Below are 8,254 nucleotides of genomic sequence, written 5' to 3'. Positions count from 1 at the left end.
AGGTACTGCCCATGAGGATAAGAACTTGAGCCCTAAACTTTACACAACTAAACTTTCAGATAGTAACTGGAATTCTTCATGAAGCCCATGACATAGGCAAGTATTATGCATATTTTTAGAAATAGAGTACTTTATCATAACTACAGATCTCCGCCCTAGTGGTCCTATCATTGAATTCATTATCTATGTATCTATCTACATTTTTAAAAAATTTTCTTACTTTTTTATAACTTTTTTCTTATTTTTTAAAAATAATTTTCAAAACAAATTTGTGTGTCATCCTTGCGCAGGGGCCATACTAATCTTCTCTGTATCGTTCCAATTTTTTAGTATATGTGCTGCTGAAGCGAGCACACTACATTTTTTTGAGATGCAGTCTCACTCTGTCACCCAGGCTGGAGTACAATGGCATAATCTCAGCTAACTGCAATCTCTGCCTCCCGGGTTCAAGCGATTCTCCTGCCACAGGCTCCTGAGTAGCTGGGATTACAGGCATGCCCAGTAATTTTTTGTATTTTTAGTAGAGATGGGGTTTCACCATGTTGGCCAGGCTGCTCTCAAACTCTTGACCTCAGGTGATCTGCCCACCTTGGCCTCCCAAAGTGTTGGATTACAGGCATGAGCCACCATGCCCAGTCACTTTATCAATATATTTTGAAACAGGACTCATACAAATATAATGTGAAGTCACTGGTATGTCTGATGACTTCAAAGTCTTTCACCAAAAATTCTCAAGAAGGGGATCTTAATCAATCTGCAAAGACTTACCATTAAAAAAATTTTTTTATATTCTCTGATGTAGAGTTGATGACCACCTGAGTAGACAGAAGTCAGGCTGGTATTTGAGTCCCATTTCACTAATACTTAATTGTGAGATCTTGGGAAAGTTCCTTGGTTTGTAAAATGTGGGAAAAAAATTATTTGCCTGTATCATAAGAACTTTTTAAAAATTCACATGAGATAATATATGGAAAGTGAAAAAGCATATGAAATTGTTGCAATTTACCTACTAAAGAAACTGAGACACAGAGTGAAACAGTTTGGGTCCGTGTTCCCACCCAAATCTCATCCTGAATTGTAATCCGAATTGTAATCCCCACATATCAAGGGAGGGTCCTGGTGGGAGGTGATTAGATCACGGGGGCGGTTTCCTCATGCTGTTCTCTTGATAGTGAGTTCTCATGAGATCAGCTTGTTTGACAGGTGTCTGGGACTTCTCCCTTTCTCTCCCTTTTGCCTGCTGCCCTGTAAGATGTGTCTGCTTCCCCTTTATCTTCAACAATGATTGTAAGTTTCCCGAGCCCTCTCTAACCATAGGAAACTGTGAGTCAATAACACTTCTTTCACTTATAAAGTACCAAGTCTCAAGAGGTATCTTTATAGCAGTGTGAAAATACACAGAGTGAACAACAATTTGCCCAAAGTCATAATTAGCGTAAGAAGAGTCAAGGATGGGCCAGGTGAGGTGGTTTACTCCTATAATCCCAGCACTTTGGGAGGCGGAGGCAGGTGGATCACTTGAGGTCAGGAGTTTGAGACCAGCCTGACCAACCTGGAGAAACCCCATCTCTACTAAAAATACAAAAAAAATTAGCCGGGTATGGTGGTTTATGCCTGTAATCCCAGCTACTTGGGAGGCTGAGGCAGGAGAATTGCTTGAACCCGGGAGGCGGAGATTGTGGTGAGCCGAGATTGTGCCATTGCACTCCAGCCTGGGCAACAAGAGCGAAACTCCGTCTCAAAGAAAAAAAAAAAAAGGAAGAAGAGTCAAGGATGGGCTGGGCACAGTGGCTCATGCCTGTAATCCCAGCACTTTGGGAGGCTGAGAGGGGTGGATCACAAGGTCAGGAGATGGAGATCATCCTGGCCAACATGGTGAAACCCTGTCTCTACTAAAATACAAAAAATAGTGGGCCATGGTGGTGCATGCCTGTAGCCCCAGCTACTCAGGAGGCTGAGGCAGGGGAATTGCTTGAACGAAGGAGGCCGAAGTTGCTGTGAGCCGAGATCACACCACTGCACTCCAGTCTGGTGACAGAGCAAGACTCCATCTCAAAAAATAAAAAAATAAAAAAATTTAAAAAAAAACAAAAAAGAAGGATAAAATATTAATTCAAATGACTGGGCATGGTATAGGCCAGAGTTGATTCAGATAAGCAATTTGTTTTGTTGAAGTCAGAATGCATGTGACTAAAAAGCATTAGTCCACTGAGGTAAAAAGGAGCATTTGCTAAGTATATAGAGAGACCTCACAGTATTGAAGGATGGAACACAAAGAGTTGCTGGGTTTCATTCAAATTGGCCAGAGAACCAGGGAATTCTCAGGGACAGGGTGGTTGTCCCTCTGTGTCCCCCTTGTCTCTGCTTCTGAGTCAGCTCCAGCCTCTCCCACATTCTGTCTCTCTTCCTCTGCTCCTTCATCCTGTGTGAGGCACAACATGGCTGATCTCCCTGGATCTACATCAGGAAGACCACTGAGCTCCAACACTCACAATCAATTGGCAATACACACTAAACAACTTCTTCATGAACCAGCCTGGCTTCTTTGAGGTAACCTGGGCCATACAAGTCATTTTTGAGCAAATAATCTGCTCCACCTGGGTCAGGTGTGTTCGATGATGGTCCAAGCAGTGACAGGCTTCCCCACACCACCACCATCACCCATCCATAGAAGTCACATTACCTCATGTTATCTTGTACAGCTGTATCTTCCAGAGAGCCGTGGGTGGCAAGGGTGCTATATTGCCAGGCTGGGTGTTATCACATAAAGAGAGGAACTATTTATAGAGAGAGTGTGCTTTGGATGATTTCATGATGTATTTCGGTTATGAGATTTAAGATCCAAATTTCCTGGTCAACAAAATCAACTCAGTTTAATTAATATTGTTTTGGGCTCTTAAGAAACATACATATGTCCACAAGTTATGTCCACAAATCACTGTAATTTAAGATAGTCTATGAAAGTTTCTTAGAAATAGTCATAAAATTACATGAAAGCATAAAAAAAGAGGTAAGCACTCCTGGAGGAGTCAGAAAGCTTTTACTCAGCGCAATGAGACTTGTCTTGAAGCATTCATTTAATTTTTATAGAGAGAGGTGGAAGACAAGGAAGACACACACGAAGCAGCGGGGAAAGCATGAGCAAAAATTGGAGAAATGAAATTACATGTACACTCTGAAAGGGTGAGCAGTATAGTGCGCTGAAAAGCAGCATGCAGGAGGGTAAAAAGGAAACGTGTCAATTGACTCATCCCAACTGGACATTTTCAGGTGACACCTCATTTAATCAGTCTTTTGTTTTGTTTTGTTTTTGAGACAAAGTCTCACTCGCTCACCCAGGCTGGAGTGCAGTGATGCCATCTTGGCTCACTGCAACCTCTAACTTCCATCTTCTGGGTTCAAGCAATCCTCCTGCCTCAGCCTCCTGAGTAGCTGGGATTACAAGCACGTGCCACCACACCTGGGTAACTTCGGTTATCTTTTACCTCACAAGAATAGTATATTTTTGTTTTTAAAAGTAATTTATATAATCTGGAAATATCCCAAACATATCCCTTATCAGATATACGATTTGCAGATATTATCTCCCATTATTTAAGTTGTCTTTTTACCCTGTCGATAGTGTCTTTTGATGCACAAAAGTTTTTAGTTTTCATGGGGTCGACTGTTTGTTTTTATTTTGCTACCTGTGTCTTTGGTATCATATCCAATAAATTGTTGCCAAATCCAATGTCATATTTTCTACTGCGTTTTCTTCTAAGAGTGGGTCTTACGTGTAGATCTTTGATCCATTTTGAGTTAATTTTCCTATATTGTGAAAGGTAAGAATCTGACTTCATTCTTTTGTATATGGCTATGCAGTTTTCCCAGCACCATTTGTTACAAAGACTGTCCTTTCCCCATTGAATGGTCTTGGCATCCTTCTTGAAAATCAATTGACCATATGTGTGAGGGTTTATTTCTGGGCTCTCTATTCTATTCCATTGTTCTATATGTCCTTACACCAGTACTATACTGTTTTGACTACTGCAGATTTGTAGTAAGCTTTGAAATCAGAAAGTGTGAACCCTCTAACTTTGTTCATCAGTTGTTTTCGCTATTCAGGGCCCCTTGAGATTTCTTTCTTTATTTTTTTTTCTTTTTTTTGTAGAGACAGGGTTTCACCATGTTGGCCAGGATGCTCTCAATCTCCTGACCTTGTGATCTGCCTGCCTCAGCCTCCCAAACTGCTGGGATTACAGGCATGAGCCACTGTGCCCGGCTGAGATTTCATATAAATTTTAGGATGGGTTTTTCTATTTCTGAAAAAAAAAAAAAAAAAAAAAAAAATTGAGATTTTCATAGGGATTGCATTGAATCTGTAGACTGGGTAGTATAGTATTTTCACAGCACTTGGAATGCACTAAATGCCACTTAAGTGTATACTTTAAAATGGTTGATTGTATGTTATGTGAATTTCAGCTTAATTAAAAAGAAAAGATTGGGTGATTACACCTCAAAATCCGGTGTGGGGACAGCATGAGGCAACTAGAAGGGAAAGGAGGTTGTAGTTAGAGGGAGGAAGGCTGGAGTTTAAGACCTCTAATAGAGAATAGTTGGGGGCAGGTGAAGGTCCCTGGAGTTGAGCAGAAAAAAGTGCAGGAAGGGTAGGGTGCTCTAAAGGTAGTCCACAAAAACAGTGATTTCTAAAGAAGATTTAAGACTGCAGTTTCAAAAGTGTACACACCAAGCTGTGCATGGTGGTCATCACTGGAGTAGGGTGTGGATAGATAAGATTATAGAGGGATTTTATTATAGTACTTTTATTTATTTATTTTTTTGAGATGGAGTCTTGCCCTGTCACCCAGGCTAGAGTACAATGGTACAATCTCGGCTCACTGCAACCTCTGCCTCCTGGGTTCAAACAATTCTCCTCCCTCAGCCTCCTGAGTAGCTGAGATTACAGGTACCTGCCACTATGCCCAGCTATTTTTTTTTTTTTTTTTTTTTTGTATTTTTAGTAAAGACTGGGTTTCACCATGTCGGCCAGGCTGGTCTCAAACTCCTGACCTCATGATCCGCCCACCTCAGCATCCCAAAGTGCTGGGATTACAGGTGTGAGCCCCCATGCCGAGCCCTATAGTATTTTTGTTAAAAGATAGTTTCGCTCTGTTGTCCAGGATGAAGTGTAATGGCTATTTACAGGTGCGATCATAACTTACTGCAGCCTCGAACTGGGCTCAAGCAATCCTCACACTTCAGCCCCCCTTGTAGCTGGGACTGCAAGCATGTGCCATCCTGCAAGGCTAATTTTCTTAGTATTTATTTTTTGTAGATTTGGGGTCTCGCTATGTTGTCTAGGCTCATCTCAAACTCCTGGCCTCAAGCAATCTCCTGCTTCAGCCCTTCAGTGCACTAGGATTACAGGTGTGAGCCACCCTGCATGGCCTATTATAGTATATATTTAAGGAGAAAGAATAATAGAAAATATTGTTTTAAAGCTGTAATTTAGGATCTTTAAGAGAGAAAGATTATAAACCAGGTGCCTTTAAAAAAAAAATCATTGTAGGAGTGACAGGAAGGTGTTAGATGATAGAGGCATGGACGGATTGGGGGCGGGCATGCCAGCTGGCTTAATCTCTTATTTATTTTCAGAGCAATGGTGTGGCAGTAGCATTGCGAAGCTGGGCGAAGGCCAACCCTGCTCCCAACCCTGCAGTATATGAAGACTGGTAAAGTAAACACCCCTCAATTCGAGACAGCAGCAGGGGAAGCTATGTTCTTGTAAGATAGCCAAGTTTCAGTTAAGGCAAGGAGTGGGAGACAGGCTGGGGATGTAGGATGGTTTGCTCTCCATAAAATGGGGGTTACAAAGAGTACAGCAGAAAGGTGTGAGGAGGGATGAAGCAGTGGGGGAATGAGTTTAGGGAGGCACAAGGCGGTCTGGGGACCAGTGTACAGGATAAGATGGATGAGTGGGGACACTTACATTTTAGGTGCTTCTATGGAAAGGGAATAGGGAAGTTTAATAGGGAAGAGTAGCCCTTATGGGCCTAGAAAGACCTATGAAATAGGCCTCTTGGGATCTGAGCAGGATGTTGGATTTAGCTGGGATGCTATGGATGGCAGAATTTGGGTAAACAACAATCCAAAGACAATACAAAGTCCCAGAGGCAGACAGTAGCATGGATAACTCAAGGGCCCAAGAGCAAGCCAGACAGACTGAAGCAGAAGGTTTGTGTTGGGGATTAGAAGGCTGGCTCCCAAGGGTGGTGCTAGCTTTTGGGGAGCTAAGCTGGGAAACGAGTGGGACACGATTTATAAGAAACAGGGGCTTGTTATGGTTTTTGGAGGAACTGATGAAAACAGCATTTGAAGAAGATTAGTGCGAGAATCATCCATGCAAAGTGGATTGGGTCTGGAAAAATTGGACACTCTGTAGGTTTTCAACTATCCAAACATTATATGGTGGGAGCTTGAACTAGGGAGCAGAAAAAGATGATATCACGATAAAACCATACAGAACTCATTTTATATAAGTGGGGTAGAAGAAAAGAGGGTGTTAAAATTTTCAAAATTTTGAGCCTGGCTGATTAGAGAGTTAATCAAGAACATGGGCAGGGGAGAAAAAAGAAACAAAGGAAAATAAGAAAGAAAGAAAGAAAGAAAAAACAAAAAACATGGGCAGGGAGTCTGAAAGAAGAGGATCGAAAAAAGAAGGAAAAAAAAAGAAAGTAGAGGATCAGTGTAGGGAGAAGGAAGGGACAATGAGGAACTTAGTTTGGGACCTAGATTCATTAGACTCCTATAGCTAAATGACACTTTGCATCTGGCCATGTGAAACAACTATCACATTTTATAGATGAAAAAATCTTGAGTTTGAGAGACAGGAATTTTGGCTCTGCTATTGGCTAGCTATACAAAGTTGACAATTTACTGACCTCCAGGTCTCAGGCTGTAGTCATATCAAGGCTTGAGTGAAGGGGAATCTGCTTCCAAGCTTATTCACAAGGCCTGCAGTTCTTGCTGGCTGCTGGCTGGAAACATCGGTTCCTTGCCGTGCAGGCCCCTCCAGAGGGCACTCCCAATATGGCAACTGGCTTCCTTCACAGTGAGAGTGTATGTGTGAGAGAGAAGGTGCTCAAGAAAAAGCCCTAGGCCGGGCGCGGTGGCTCACGCCTGTAATCCCAGCACTTTGGGAGGCCGAGGCGGGTGGATCACGAGGTCAAGAGATCGAGACCATCCTGGTCAACATGGTGAAACCCCGTCTCTACTAAAACTACAAAAAATTAGCTGGGCATGGTGGCGCGTGCCTGTAGTCCCGGCTACTCGGGAGGCTGAGGCAGGAGAACTGCCTGAACCCAGGAGGCAGAGGTTGCGGTGAGCCGATATCACGCCATTGCACTCCAGCCTGGGCAACAAGAGCGAAACTCTGTCTCAAAAAAAAAAAAAAAAGAAAGAAAGAAAAAGAAAAAGCCCTAGTTGGTTTATTCCAGCCGGGCGTGGGGGCTCACGCCTGTAATCCCAGCACTCTGGGAGGCTGAGGTGGGCGGATCACCTGAGGTCAGGAGTTTGAGACCAGCCTGACCAACATGGTGAAACACCATCTTAAAAAAAAAAAAAAAAGTGACATTCCATCACCATTGCCAAATTTTATTCATTAGAAACAAGTCAATAAGTCCAGCCCATATTCAAGGAGAAGACATTGTACACCAAAAGGCAGGATCACTGGGGACCATGGTAGAGGACGCCTGCCACAATATCTAACAGTTATATTCTTAGATATCTTAGTCTATTTTTTGTTGCTTATAACACCACCTGAAACTGGGTTGGTTATTTATTTCTTTATTTAGTGATAGGGTCTTGCTATCTCACCCAGGCTGGAGTGCAGTGGCATAATAATAGCAAACTGCAGCCTCAAACTCCTGTGCTCAAGTAATTCTCTGCCTCAGTCTCATGAGTAGCTGGGACTATGGGTGCACAACACTACATCTAAGCTACTTTAAAATTGTTCATTTTTATTTTGTAGAGACAGAGTCTTACTATGTTGACTAGGCTGGTTTCTAACTCCTCCTGGCCTCAAGCAATCCTCCTGCCTTAGCCTCCCAAAGTGTTGGGATTATAGGAGTGAGCCAACACACTTGGCCTGAAACTGGATAATTTATAAGAAATGAAATTTAATTCTCACAGCTTTGGAGGCTGGGAAGTCTAAGGTTGAGGGGCCAAATCTGGTGAGAGCTTTCTTTCTGGTGACTCTGCAGGGTTCTGAGGTAGT

At 42.6% G+C, this 8,254-nt stretch overlaps 1 non-coding gene across 1 annotated transcript; it reads right to left on the bottom strand.

Annotated features, from left to right (window-relative positions):
* Window positions 1-247: 247 nt before the first annotated feature.
* LOC116535972 lies at window positions 248-354 on the bottom strand. Its single transcript, XR_004262418.1, has one exon. It is a non-coding gene; the product is annotated as a U6 spliceosomal RNA (small nuclear RNA).
* Between the last annotated feature and the right edge of the window lie 7,900 nt (window positions 355-8,254).

Source organism: Sapajus apella, unplaced genomic scaffold (assembly GCF_009761245.1).
Source record: "Sapajus apella isolate SASKATOON/1434 unplaced genomic scaffold, GSC_monkey_1.0 scaffold3, whole genome shotgun sequence".
NCBI classification, from domain to species: Eukaryota; Metazoa; Chordata; class Mammalia; order Primates; family Cebidae; genus Sapajus; species Sapajus apella.
This window is presented reverse-complemented; position numbering and strand designations above follow the sequence as displayed.